A 15,988-nucleotide genomic window follows, 5' to 3' on the forward strand; every position below is an offset into this window, starting at 1 on the left:
AAATGTTAAAACGAAGTGGACTGACAGTATAAATTGAAACATTTCATCATATGGGCTATTTTTTAAAAGTGTGCTTATATTTTTGCCCCTAACCCCTAAATAATTCATCAGGGCAATGCAGTGTTTGCAATTCCCACATCTGGCTGTGCAATCCCACAAAGAACATTTGTCTGCTGAGGAAATGCCCGAACTCTTTTCTTGCATATATGCAATTACTTAATGAGCAACTGATCCACTTGTTCATTAGCCTATATACACATAAAATTTTTTGAAAATTGATCAGTCACACAGAAATACGTCTTAGAAGAAAAGAAGCTTGTTTACATATCTTCTAGTATGGTTAGAAAATTAGACCTCGTTTCTTTAAAATTGGCAACACAATACTTAAGTTCAAGACATAATTAGGTGTAATAACTTTCCCATTCTGAAATACTGTCCAAACTAGTAATGGAGAAACATTTGCAGGAATTTAATGTCTCATAAATGATAACAAGACTGAAGTGAACAAAGCTTTTCAAGAAGACAATTACATTTACAGCACAACATCAGACTGATGATAAATAACGTTCAGTGATTTTGTATTATAGAATATTGAGAATCTGCAGCAATTGCTACTATGTTTCCATAAATTGTTTAACAGTCCCATTCAGGGTTTGCCAAATTTAAACTTTGACCATCCCAGTTTATTGCACTGAAATGTCAGTGAAAATAACACATTTCTGTGCATTTTTCATATCAATAGTCATTAGCTTTATTGAGTTATCTGTCGTTAAAAATACTGAACTGAATAAATGCTGCCATAATTTTTAAGGAGGGTGTAGATTCTACAAACTTCGATCAATATATGCAAGTCCCGCCAAACAGATCACCCGCCAATCAAATCTCTCTGTGTTGTTTATGACCGTTATAAACCTAGGCCTTTACTATCACTTTCATGTTTAAGCTGTTCCTTCTCTTGAAAGGTATCTTTCTATCGGTTTTACCGATGTAGCTTGCAAATTGTGTAATTTGCTTCCATTGCAATGAATACGCAGGTGATTTCAGACGTTTCCTCCGTGGAATTTTAAATAGTGTTCGATACGAATGGGACTGCATTGAAGACTATTTTGTTTACATTTGTGTAATGAACCTTACTAAAATAGGCAGTCGCAGTGATATTAGGGTAAATCGATACCGCCATAAGGGCAACAGAAATATTTCTTTCGATTGTGACAGCTTTTCTCCATATACCCACCTGGTCAGAGTGAATTTAGGTTAACAAACATTGAATCTACTTCGGAAGTTTGTTCTCAGAAATTCATAAGCAAACTGTGAATTGGACTTTAATTTGATATTACCAATTGTAAGCCTGAATTGAAATACGATAGGCATGCAGATAGATAATACTGTTCAGTAAAATTAATTCCCAGAGAAAAGTTGTTTGACACAAGCAGGGAGCTGCTAGTAGCAGCTCCCTGACACAAGTACTGTCCACTGCCACACAGTAATACCTAATAAAGTAAAACATGATACCCTCCCACCAGGGAGCTGCTACTCTAACAGCAGCTCCCTGCTCCCACCCTCACCCTTCTGCCAATCAAGGTAGGCCATGTGTAGTTAATTTGAATCCCCTTGCCTACTGAAATAAAGGACTGAAGTCTTTGTGTTTCAGCTAATAAAAGACCTTGGCAGAAAGCTAATCCACCATGAAAGGGTCAATTACTTCCCCTAAGGCAGCTTTAATTGCTGTGTGTCCTTATGTGAGGACATTGCTACCTTCTATATGTGCAATATCAACAAACTGAGTTAAGCCACATTTGATTGTAACTTTGTGACTCTTTCAGCTCAAGCTTTTGAATGCCATAAGTTCTATAGGATCTCTGATTGGTCCTTCCTTGGTAGGCATGTACAGGGCAAACAAATGAGAACAGGGGATTCATGAAATAAGAAGAATGCAGTATCGTTGTGAAGAACTCATCACCCCCAGTACCACTGTGGATACTGTTGATAGACTTGTTTTACATGCAATTTTTAAGCACATTTCTAGTTATTAACTCTCACTATTTATTCCCATAGCTACTTTCAGATGAAATTGTTAATACTGGTGGATCCTGGGGGCCACAAGGGGGCTTAGCATACTAAAAAACTACCAAATTTATAGAAAATTCAAAACTCTCTTAAATGCAGCAACTTTCCAAGGGGGAAGGATTGTCCCGTTCTCTGAGACCCCTCTTCAGGATCATGGGTAGATACCCGCCACCCCCGCCCTCCCGAGGGCAATCAAAATAACTTAAAAAGAATTTTGATTTTGGACTTAACATATTACCAGTTTGCATGTAGGAACCCTGAAAATTATTTCTTAAACAGTTCTGGGGGGGGGGCGGTTCCTGCCCCTATGCCCCTCTACCAGTACCTGATCACTATCACTTCATTTTGGTCTTTTCCAAACGTGAATTCTGGAACCACTGATACCAGGAGCCCTATTAGAAGTGGCCCAATAAATGGGGATTGTGATTATAAAGGAGGCAGTGAGGCCTTGGCCCCAACACTGGTCGGTTGAGGGAAAATCACTTTCAACAGTTGGATAAAAAATATTCACCGGTGGAGGAGGGGGGAGCATGGGCTGAGGTAATTATTTTCTGGATATTCGATTTCATATTCCGCATTACAAACACAACCATTCCCAACGATCTAATTTGCCAAATTTAATGGGTGGAAATTATGCCCCGCCAAAATGTCATATTTAAGGCGCATTTTGTGGTCCATAGCATGGGACTCTCATGCAGAGACTGTTGCATTATTGCCACTAGTCTCCGGTTGGCTACATGAAGTTTTCCTTGTTCTCTCTAACCTAGGTAAGATTGTCCTCAATTTCTACCTTTTGATCAAATTAGGTAATAATAAGCGAACCATAAATGTCTTGAGATCTTAAATGTGCTGGTTTTCTGCTGGTGTATATACTAAATGGTTAGCGAGGCCACAGCTGTGGGGTAATTTTGAGTGATGTCACAATTGACGTCACTTCGGGATTCCCCCAAATTGTTTCGTCCAGCTGCTACAGTTTGGCATACTTTGTATGTATGTCTTGGCCACATTTTACCATACTTCGTTTCTATGATCCAATACTGAAACAAACTGTCGCATTATTGCCATTAGTCACTGTTATTTGAAGATTTCCTTGTTCTCTCTCCCGTAGTGTCCTGACGTAGGAATACGCATCTGGCTGTTTGATGCAGGGTTTGTTGCAATTAATACGCAATTCATTCTGTTATGTGTAATTATCACTATCTCGATATTCAACAATTTCAGTTGATACTATGGTCTTGTACATTTATCAGAAGCCTTCCTTTGATTATGGCAGATTTGCTGCGGAAAAGTGAAGAAGCCAATCAGGTTTGTCAAATGGGCTCATTTCCCCCAATATGGTATCCAAGCCCTCCATCCTCCAGTGAACTATCACTTGGTCTTAGATTGTTTTCTACAATGCAAGACGCATGACGTAGTATCATTGCCAAAACCTACATATAACATATTTCAATCAGAGTTGGCCTTGAATTTATTCCTCCACATGCCCTTTTTCCATAACACTCCACAGGATTTCTTGGTTTCTTCAAAGAAGTAGAATTTTGTTCTTTTCTCTGCGCAACTTACGTGATGTGTACTTAAGCATGCTATCTCATACAGCATGAGAGTAGCTAAACCAATTGTCATAACACAACTGCAGATTGCCAAAGCATAAAGTAAATATTTTTCTGACTTAAGCTACATGTCCGAGTGAGGAGGAGATCGATTTTTTTTTGTCAAATTTGGCTCTAATGTGGAATGGCCCATGAAGTCATCTCCAGTTAATACTTTATTTATCAAAGTAATATTTGCATTGTTTGCAAGGTTGAAGGTTAAGGTCATGAGAAACAAATGGAATCTCACTGTCTGTATCCCACAAGGTAAATGAAGGTTTCTACTTTAGGGTGCTATTAGATACATTAAGGTATACTTATATCACATTATAGTTCTGTACCCCACAAGCCATACCCTGGTTTTCAAATTATATTTAGGTCCTATAATTATGCAAATAATAAGTATTTTCCTGTACAGATTATCGCTATCAATTAGATGAATTCATATCAAGGAATTTCCATTGTTTGCTGGGTCGAAAATTTAAGTTCTTTAGAGAAAAATTGTATTTAATTTCACTCTCTGTACCCCACAAGGTATCCTGGCACTCATACAACATGACCAGAATACAGCATCAATAGGTGAATTTTCATATTCCAGTATAAAACCTGGGTCAAAGTTATTGTTTGGCATCTTATAGCAACGAAGGCATCTACTTTAGGCTGCAACTTAGATGCATTAAGGTATACTTATATCACATTTGAATTTTGTACCCCACAAGCTACACTTGTACTCATATAATATTTAGGTCCTACAATGAAAAGAATAAATTTACTGTACAGATTACCACTGTCAATTAGATGAATTCATATCAAGAAATTTCCATTGTTTGCTAGGTAGAAGGATTTAGTTCTTTTGAGCCAAATTGAAGTTTTATTTCACTTTCTGTACACCACATGGTATCCTGGCACTCATACAACATGGCCAGAATACAGCATCAATAGGTGAATTTTCATTATCCAGTATAAAGCCAGGGTCAAAGTTATTGTTGGCTTCTAATAGCAATGAAGGCATCTACTTTAGGCTGCAACAAGGATGCATTAAGGTATATTTATATTACATTAAAGTTCTGTACCCCACAAGCTACACTTGAACTCATATAATCTTAGGTCCTACAATGGGAGTAAAAAAGTATTTTCCTGAACAGATTACAGCTGTCAATTAGATGAATTCATATCAAGGAACTGCCATTGTCTGCTAGGTCGAAAGTTTAAGTTCTTGTTAAGTTCTTGAGAGACAAATTGTAATTTAATTTCACAGTCTGTACCCCACAAGGTATCCCGACACTCATACCACATGACCAGAGTACAGTATCAAGTTAATATTTATTATCCAGCATATAAAGCACTGTAAAAAATACCGTTGGCTACTCATAGCAATGAAGGCATCTACTCTAGGCTGCCATTTAGATGCATTAAGGTATGTTTATATCACATTAAAGTTCTGTACCCCACAAGCTACACTGGTACTCATATAATCTTAAGTCCAACGTTGCGAATAAAAATTTTACTGTACAGTATACCATGGTCAATCAATGAATTCATATCAAGGAATATCCATTGTTAGCTAGGTAGAAGGATTTAGTTCTTGTTAAGTTCTTGAGAGACAAATATTAATTTAATTTAACTGTCTGTACCCCACAAGGTATCCTGGCACTCATACCACATGACCAGAGTACAGTATCAACAAGTTAATATTTATTATCCAGTATATAAAGCACTGTTAAAAAATATTGTTGACTACTCATAGCAATGAAGGCATCTACTTAAGGCTTCCACTTAGATGCATTAAGGTATATTTATATCACATTAAAGTTCTGTACCGCACAAGCTACACTGGTACTCATATAATATTAGGTCCTACAATGTGAATGATAAGTATTTTTCTGTATGGATTATCGCTGTCAATGAGATGAATTTATATTGAAGAATTTTCATTGTTTGCTATATAGGTAGATGGATTTAGTTCTTTTTAAGTTCTTGAGAGACAAATTGTAATTGAAGTGTCTGTACCCCTCAAGGTATCCTGACACTCATACCACATGACCAGAGTACAGTACGACAAATTGTAATTTAACTGTCTGTACCCCACAAGGTATCCTGGCACTCATACAACATGACCAGAGTACAGTATCAACAAGTTAATATTTATTATCCAGCATATAAAGCACTGTAAAAAATACCGTTGGCTACTCATAGCAATGAAGGCATCTACTTTAGGCTGCCATTTAGATGCATTAAGGTATGTTGATATGACATTTAAGTTCTGTACCCCACAAGCTACACTTGTACTCATATATTCTTAAGTCCTACAATGCGAATAATAAGTATTTTTTTTGTATAGATTATCGCTGTCAATTAGATGAATTTATATTGAAGAATTTTCATTGTTTGCTAGGTAGATGGATTTAGTTCTTATTAAGTTCTTGAGAGACATATTGTAATTCAACTGTCTGTACCCCACAAGGTATCCTGGCACTCATACAACATGACCAGAGTACAGTATCAACAAGTTAATATTTATTATCCAGTATATAAAGCACTGTCAAAGTTATTGTTGGCTACTCATAGCAATAAAGGCATCAACTTTAGGCTGCCACTTAGATGCATTAAGGTATATGTTTGGCGAGGTAGAAGGATTTAGTTCTTGTTAAGTTCTTGAGAGACAAATTTTAATTTAATTTAACTGTCTGTACCCCACAAGGTATCCTGGCACTCATACCACATGACCAGAGTACAGTACGACAAATTGTTATTTAACTGTCTGTACCCCACAAGGTATCCTGGCACTCATACCACATGACCAGAACACAGCATCAATAGGTGAATTTTCATTATCCTGTATATAAATCACTGTCAAAGTTATTGTTGGCTACTCATAGCAATGAAGGCATCTACTTAAGGCTGCCATTTAGATGCATTATTTTTAAGGTTTATTTATATGACATTTAAGTTTTGTACCCCACAAGCTACACTGGTACTCATATAATATTAGGTCCTACAATGCGAATGATAAGTTTTTTTCTGTATAGATTATCGCTGTCAATTAGATGAATTTATATTGAAGAGTTTTCATTGTTTGCTAGGTAGATGGATTTAGTTCTAATTAAGTTCTTGAGAGACATATTGTAATTGTAATTTAACTGTCTGTACCCCACAAGGTATCCTAGCACTCATACCACATGACCAGAGTACAGTATCAACAAGTTAATATTTATTTTCCAGTATATAAAGCACTGTCAAAGTTATTGTTGGCTACTCATAGCAATAAAGGCATCAACTTTAGGCTGCCACTTACAGTAGAGGCATTAAGGTATATTTATATCACATTTAAGTTCTGTACCCCACAAGCTACACTGGTACTCATATAATATTAGATCCTACAATGCGAATGATAAGTATTTTTCTCTATAGGTTATCGCAGTCAATAAGATGAATTCATATTGAAGAATTTCCATTGTTTGCTAGGTAGATGGATTTAGTTCTTATTAACTTCTTGAGAGACATATTGTAATTTAACTGTCTGTACCCCACAAGGTATCCTGGCACTCATACCACATGACCAGAGTACAGTACGACAAATTGTTATTTAACTGTCTGTACCCCACAAGGTATTCTGGCACTCATACCACATGACCAGAATACAGCATCAATAGGTGAATTTTCATTACCCAGTATATAAAGCACTGTCAAAGTTATTGTTGGCTACTCATAGCAATGAAGGCATCTACTTTAGGCTGCCGCATAGATGCATTAAGGTATATTTTTGGCTAGGTAGAAGGATTTAGTTCTTGTTAAGTTCTTGAGAGACAAATTTTAATTTAATTTAACTGTCTGTACCCCACAAGGTACCCTGGCACTCATACCACATGACCAGAGTACAGTACGACAAATTGTTATTTAACTGTCTGTACCCCACAAGGTATCCTGGCACTCATACAACATGACCAGAATACAGCAACAATAGGTGAATTTTCATATTCCAGTGTAAAACCAAGGTCAAAGTTATTGTTGGCTTCTAATAGCAATGAAGGCATCTACTTTAGGCTGCCACTTAGTTGCATTAAGGTATATTTATATCACATCAAAGTTCTGTACCCCACAAGCTACACTGGTACTCATATAATCTTAAGTCCTATGATGCAAATTATCAATTTACTATACAGATATCCATGGTAAATTCTTTGAATTCATATTGAAGGATTTCCATTGTTTGTTAGGTAGAAGGATTTAGTTCTTGTTAAGTTCTTGAGGGACAAATTGTAATTTAACTGTCTGTACCCCACAAGGTATCCTGGCACTCATACCACATGACCAGAGTATAGTATCAACAAGTTAATATTTATTATCCAGTATATTAAGCACTGTAAAAAATATTGTTGGCTACTCATAGCAATGAAGGCATCTACTTAAGGCTTCCACTTAGATGCATTAAGGTATATTTATATCACATTAAAGTTCTGTACCCCACAAGCTACACTTGTACTCATATAATCTTAAGTCCTACAATGCGAATAAAAATTTTACTGTACAGATAACCGCGGTCAATCGGTGAATTCATATCAAGGAATATCCATTGTTTCCTAGGTAGAAGGATTTAGTTCTTGTTAAGTTCTTGAGAGACAAATTTAAATTTAAATGTCTGTACATCACAAGGTATCCTGGTACTCATACCACATTACCAGAATACAGTATCAATAGTTGAATTTTCATATTCCAGTATAAAACGAAGGTCAAATTTATTGTTGGCTTCTAATAGCAATGTTCAAAGGCATCTACTTTAGGCTGCCACTTAGATGCATTAAGGTGTATTTATATCACATTTAAGTTCTGTACCCCACAAGCTACACTGGTACTCATATAATATTAGGTCCTACAATGCGAATAATAAGTATTTTTTTGTGTATAGATTATCGCTGTCAATTAGATGAATTTATATTGAAGAATTTTCATTGTTTGCTACGTACAGTAGATGGCTTTAGTTCTTATTAAGTTCTTGAGAGACAAATTGTGATTTAACTGTCTGTACCCCACAAGGTATCCTGGCACTCATACCACATGACCAGAGTACAGTACGACAAATTGTAATTTAACTGTCTGTACCCCACAAGGTATCCTGGCACTCATACAACATGACCAGAATACAGCATCAATAGGTGAATTTTCATATTCCAGTGTAAAACCAGGGTCAAAGTTATTGTTTGGCTTCTAATAGCAATGGAGGCATCTACTCTAGCTGCCACTTAGATGCATTAAGGTGTATTTTTATCACATTTAAGTTCTGTACCCCACAAGCTACACTGATACTAATATAATATTAGGTCCTACAATGCGAATGATAAGTATTTTTCTGTATAGATTATCGCTGTCAATTAGATATATTTATATTGAAGAATTTTCATTGTTTGCTAGGTAGATGGATTTAGTTCTTATTAAGTTCTTGAGAGACAAATTGTAATTTAACTGTCTGTACCCCACAAGGTATCCTGGCACTCATACCACATGAACAGAGTACAGTACTACAAATTGTAATTTAACTGTCTGTACCCCACAAGGTATCCTGGCACTCATACCACATGACCAGAGTATAGTATCAACAAGTTAATATTTATTATCCAGTATATTAAGCACTGTAAAAAATATTGTTGGCTACTCATAGCAATGAAGGCATCTACTTAAGGCTTTCACTTAGATGCATTAAGGTATATTTATATCACATTAAAGTTCTGTACCCCACAAGCTACACTTGTACTCATATAATCTTAAGTCCTACAATGCGAATAAAAATTTTACTGTACAGATAACCGCGGTCAATCGGTGAATTCATATCAAGGAATATCCATTGTTTGCTAGGTAGAAGGATTTAGTTCTTGTTAAGTTCTTGAGAGGCAAATTTTAATTTAATAAAATTGTCTGTACCCCACAAGGTGTCCTGGCACTCATACAACATGACCAGAATACAGCATCAATAGGTGAATTTTCATATTCCAGTATAAAACCAGGGTCAAAGTTATTGTTTTGCTTCTAATAGCAATGGAGGCATCTTCTCTAGCTGCCACTTAGATGCATTAAGGTGTATTTTTATCACATTTAAGTTTTGTACCCCACAAGCTACACTGGTACTCATATAATATTAGGTCCTACAATGCGAATGATAAGTATTTTTCTGTATGGACTATCGCTGTCAATGAGATGAATTTATATTGAAGAATTTTCATTGTTTGCTAGGTAGATGGATTTAGTTCTTATTAAGTTCTTGAGAGACAAATTGTAATTGAACTGTCTGTACCCCACAAGGTATCCTGGCACTCATACCACATGAACAGAGTACAGTACTACAAATTGTAATTTAACTGTCTGTACCCCACAAGGTATCCTGGCACTCATACCACATGACCAGAGTATAGTATCAACAAGTTAATATTTATTATCCAGTATATTAAGCACTGTAAAAAATATTGTTGGCTACTCATAGCAATGAAGGCATCTACTTAAGGCTTCCACTTAGATGCATTAAGGTATATTCATATCACATTAAAGTTCTGTACCCCACAAGCTACACTTGTACTCATATAATCTTAAGTCCTACAATGCGAATAAAAATTTTACTGTACAGATAACCGCGGTCAATCGGTGAATTCATATCAAGGAATATCCATTGTTTGCTAGGTAGAAGGATTTAGTTCTTGTTAAGTTCTTGAGAGGCAAATTTTAATTTAATAAAATTGTCTGTACCCCACAAGGTGTCCTGGCACTCATACAACATGACCAGAATACAGCATCAATAGGTGAATTTTCATATTCCAGTATAAAACCAAGGTCAAAGTTATTGTTGGCTTCTAATAGCAATGGAGGCATCTACTCTAGCTGCCACTTAGATGCATTAAGGTGTATTTTTATCACATTTAAGTTCTGTACCCCACAAGCTACACTGATACTAATATAATATTAGGTCCTACAATGCGAATGATAAGTATTTTTCTGTATAGATTATCGCTGTCAATTAGATATATTTATATTGAAGAATTTTCATTGTTTGCTAGGTAGATGGATTTAGTTCTTATTAAGTTCTTGAGAGACAAATTGTAATTTAACTGTCTGTACCCCACAAGGTATCCTGGCACTCATACCACATGACCAGAGTACAGTACGACAAATTGTAATTTAACTGTCTGTACCCCACAAGGTATCCTGGCACTCATACCACATGACCAGAATACAGCATCAATAGGTGAATTTTCATTATCCTGTATATAAAGCACTGTCAAAGTTATTGTAGGCTACTCATAGCAATGAAGGCATCTTCTTAAGGCTTCCACTTAGATGCATTAAGGTATATTTAAATCACATTAAAGTTCTGTACCCCACAAGCTACACTTGTACTCATATAATCTTAAGTCCTACAATGCGAATAAAAATTTGACTGTACAGATAACCGCGGTCAATCGGTGAATTCATATCAAGGAATATCCATTGTTTGCTAGGTAGAAGGATTTAGTTCTTGTTAAGTTCTTGAGAGACAAATTTTAATTTAAATGTCTGTACCCCACAAGGTATCCTGGTACTCATACCACATTACCAGAATACAGTATCAATAGGTGAATTTTCATATTCCAGTATAAAACCAAGGTCAAGGTTATTGTTGGCTTCTAATAGCAATGTTCAAAGGCATCTACTTTAGGCTGCCACTTAGATGCATTAAGGTGTATTTATATCACATTTAAGTTCTGTACCCCACAAGCTACACTGGTACTCATATAATATTAGGTCCTACAATGCGAATAATAAGTATTTTTTTGTGTATAGATTATCGCTGTCAATTAGATGAATTTATATTGAAGAATTTTCATTGTTTGCTACGTACAGTAGATGGCTTTAGTTCTTATTAAGTTCTTGAGAGACAAATTGTAATTTAACTGTCTGTACCCCACAAGGTATCCTGGCACTCATACCACATGAACAGAGTACAGTACTACAAATTGTAATTTAACTGTCTGTACCCCACAAGGTATCCTGGCACTCATACCACATGACCAGAGTATAGTATCAACAAGTTAATATTTATTATCCAGTATATTAAGCACTGTAAAAAATATTGTTGGCTACTCATAGCAATGAAGGCATGTACTTAAGGCTTCCACTTAGATGCATTAAGGTATATTTATATCACATTAAAGTTCTGTACCCCACAAGCTACACTTGTACTCATATAATCTTAAGTCCTACAATGCGAATAAAAATTTGACTGTACAGATAACCGCGGTCAATCGGTGAATTCATATCAAGGAATATCCATTGTTTGCTAGGTAGAAGGATTTAGTTCTTGTTAAGTTCTTGAGAGACAAATTTTAAGTTAAATGTCTGTACCCCACAAGGTATCCTGGTACTCATACCACATTACCAGAATACAGTATCAATAGGTGAATTTTCATATTCCAGTATAAAACCAAGGTCAAAGTTATTGTTGGCTTCTAATAGCAATGTTCAAAGGCATCTACTTTAGGCTGCCACTTAGATGCATTAAGGTGTATTCATATCACATTTAAGTTCTGTACCCCACAAGCTACACTGGTACTCATATAATATTAGGTCATACAATGCGAATAATAAGTAATTTTTTTGTGTATAGATTATCGCTGTCAATTAGATGAATTTATATTGAAGAATTTTCATTGTTTGCTACGTACAGTAGATGGCTTTAGTTCTTATTAAGTTCTTGAGAGACAAATTGTAATTTAACTGTCTGTACCCCACAAGGTATCCTGGCACTCATACAACATGACCAGAATACAACATCAATAGGTGAATTTTCATATTCCAGTATAAAACCAGGGTCAAAGTTATTGTTTGGCTTCTAATAGCAATGGAGGCATCTACTCTAGCTGTCACTTAGATGCATTAAGGTATATTTATATCACATTTAAGTTCTGTACCCCACAAGCTACACTGGTACTCATATAATATTAGGTCCTACAATGAGAATGATAAGTTTCATTCTGTATAGATTATTGCTGTCAATTAGATGAATTTATATTGAAGAGTTTTCATTGTTTGCTAGGTAGATGGATTTAGTTCTAATCAAGTTCTTAAGAGACATATTGTAATTGTAATTTAACTGTCTGTACCCCACAAGGTATCCTGGCACTCATACCACATGACCAGAATACAGCATCAATAGGTGAATTTTCATTATCCTGTATATAAAGCACTGTCAAAGTTATTGTAGGCTACTCATAGCAATGAAGGCATCTACTTAAGGCTTCCACTTAGATGCATTAAGGTATATTTATATCACATTAAAGTTCTGTACCCCACAAGCTACACTTGTACTCATATAATCTTAAGTCCTACAATGCGAATAAAAATTTGACTGTACAGATAACCGCGGTCAATCGGTGAATTCGTATCAAGGAATATCCATTGTTTGCTAGGTAGAAGGATTTAGTTCTTGTTAAGTTCTTAAGAGACAAATTTTAATTTAAATGTCTGTACCCCACAAGGTATCCTGGTACTCATACCACATTACCAGAACACAGTATCAATAGGTGAATTTTCATATTCCAGTATAAAACCAAGGTCAAAGTTATTGTTGGCTTCTAATAGCAATGAAGGCATCTAATTTAGGCTGCCACTTAGATGCATTAAGGTATATTTATATCACATCAAAGTTCTGTACCCCACAAGCTACACTGGTACTCATATAATCTTAAGTCCTATGATGCAAATTATCAATTTACTATACAGATATCCATGGTAAATTCTTTGAATTCATATTGAAGGATTTCCATTGTTTGTTACGTAGAAGGATTTAGTTCTTGTTAAGTTCTTGAGAGACAAATTGTAATTTAACTGTCTGTACCCCACAAGGTATCCTGGCACTCATACCACATGACCAGAGTATAGTATCAACAAGTTAATATTTATTATCCAGAATATTAAGCACTGTAAAAAATATTGTTGGCTACTCATAGCAATGAAGGCATCTAATTTAGGCTGCCACTTAGATGCATTAAGGTATATTTATATCACATCAAAGTTCTGTACCCCACAAGCTACACTGGTACTCATATAATCTTAAGTCCTATGATGCAAATTATCAATTTACTATACAGATATCCATGGTAAATTCTTTGAATTCATATTGAAGGATTTCCATTGTTTGTTAGGTAGAAGGATTTAGTTCTTGTTAAGTTCTTGAGAGACAAATTGTAATTTAACTGTCTGTACCCCACAAGGTATCCTGGCACTCATACCACATGACCAGAGTATAGTATCAACAAGTTAATATTTATTATCCAGTATATTAAGCACTGTAAAAAATATTGTTGGCTACTCATAGCAATGAAGGCATCTACTTTAGGCTTCCACTTAGATGCATTAAGGTATATTTATATCACATTAAAGTTCTGTACCCCACAAGCTACACTTGTACTCATATAATCTTAAGTCCTACAATGCGAATAAAAATTTTACTGTACAGATAACCGCGGTCAATCGGTGAATTCGTATCAAGGAATATCCATTGTTTGCTAGGTAGAAGGATTTAGTTCTTGTTAAGTTCTTGAGAGACAAATTTTAATTTAAATGTCTGTACCCCACAAGGTATCCTGGTACTCATACCACATTACCAGAATACAGTATCAATAGGTGAATTTTCATATTCCAGTATAAAACCAAGGTCAAAGTTATTGTTGGCTTCTAATAGCAATGAAGGCATCTAATTTAGGCTGCCACTTAGATGCATTAAGGTGTATTTATATCACATTTAAGTTCTGTACCCCACAAGCTACACTGGTACTCATATAATATTAGGTCCTACAATGCGAATAATAAGTATTTTTTTGTGTATAGATTATCGCTGTCAATTAGATAAATTTATATTGAAGAATTTTCATTGTTTGCTACGTACAGTAGATGGCTTTAGTTCTTATTAAGTTCTTGACAGACAAATTGTAATTTAACTGTCTGTACCCCACAAGGTATCCTGGCACTCATACAACATGACCAGAATACAACATCAATAGGTGAATTTTCATATTCCAGTATAAAACCAGGGTCAAAGTTATTGTTTGGCTTCTAATAGCAATGGAGGCATCTACTCTAGCTGTCACTTAGATGCATTAAGGTATATTTATATCACATTTAAGTTCTGTACCCCACAAGCTACACTGGTACTCATATAATATTAGGTCCTACAATGCGAATGATAAGTTTCATTCTGTATAGATTATTGCTGTCAATTAGATGAATTTATATTGAAGAGTTTTCATTGTTTGCTAGGTAGATGGATTTAGTTCTAATCAAGTTCTTGAGAGACATATTGTAATTGTAATTTAACTGTCTGTACCCCACAAGGTATCCTGGCACTCATACCACATGACCAGAATACAGCATCAATAGGTGAATTTTCATTATCCTGTATATAAAGCACTGTCAAAGTTATTGTAGGCTACTCATAGCAATGAAGGCATCTACTTAAGGCTTCCACTTAGATGCATTAAGGTATATTTATATCACATTAAAGTTCTGTACCCCACAAGCTACACTTGTACTCATATAATCTTAAGTCCTACAATGCGAATAAAAATTTGACTGTACAGATAACCGCGGTCAATCGGTGAATTCATATCAAGGAATATCCATTGTTTGCTAGGTAGAAGGATTTAGTTCTTGTTAAGTTCTTGAGAGACAAATTTTAATTTAAATGTCTGTACCCCACAAGGTATCCTGGTACTCATACCACATTACCAGAATACAGTATCAATAGGTGAATTTTCATATTCCAGTATAAAACGAAGGTCAAAATTATTGTTGGCTTCTAATAGCAATGTTCAAAGGCATCTACTTTAGGCTGCCACTTAGATGCATTAAGGTGTATTTATATCACATTTAAGTTCTGTACCCCACAAGCTACACTGGTACTCATATAATAGTAGGTCCTACAATGCGAATAATAAGTATTTTTTTGTGTATAGATTATCGCTGTCAATTAGATGAATTTATATTGAAGAATTTTCATTGTTTGCTACGTACAGTAGATGGCTTTAGTTCTTATTAAGTTCTTGACAGACAAATTGTAATTTAACTGTCTGTACCCCACAAGGTATCCTGGCACTCATACCACATGAACAGAGTACAGTACGACAAATTGTAATTTAACTGTCTGTCAACAAGTTAATATTTATTATCCAGTATATTAAGCACTGTAAAAAATATTGTTGGCTACTCATAGCAATGAAGGCATCTACTTAAGGCTTCCACTTAGATGCATTATTTTTAAGGTATATTTATATCACATTTAAGTTCTGTACCCCACAAGCTACACTGGTACTCAT

At 35.4% G+C, this 15,988-nt stretch overlaps 1 protein-coding gene across 1 annotated transcript in view; it reads left to right on the plus strand.

The window, feature by feature from the left end:
* LOC139976370 (protein ELYS-like) overlaps positions 1–15,988 on the plus strand; it is a 165,745-nt gene that overhangs the window by 63,493 nt on the left and 86,264 nt on the right. The window lies entirely within an intron of this gene.

Source organism: Apostichopus japonicus, chromosome 11, assembly GCF_037975245.1.
Source record: "Apostichopus japonicus isolate 1M-3 chromosome 11, ASM3797524v1, whole genome shotgun sequence".
NCBI classification, from domain to species: domain Eukaryota; kingdom Metazoa; phylum Echinodermata; class Holothuroidea; order Aspidochirotida; family Stichopodidae; genus Apostichopus; species Apostichopus japonicus.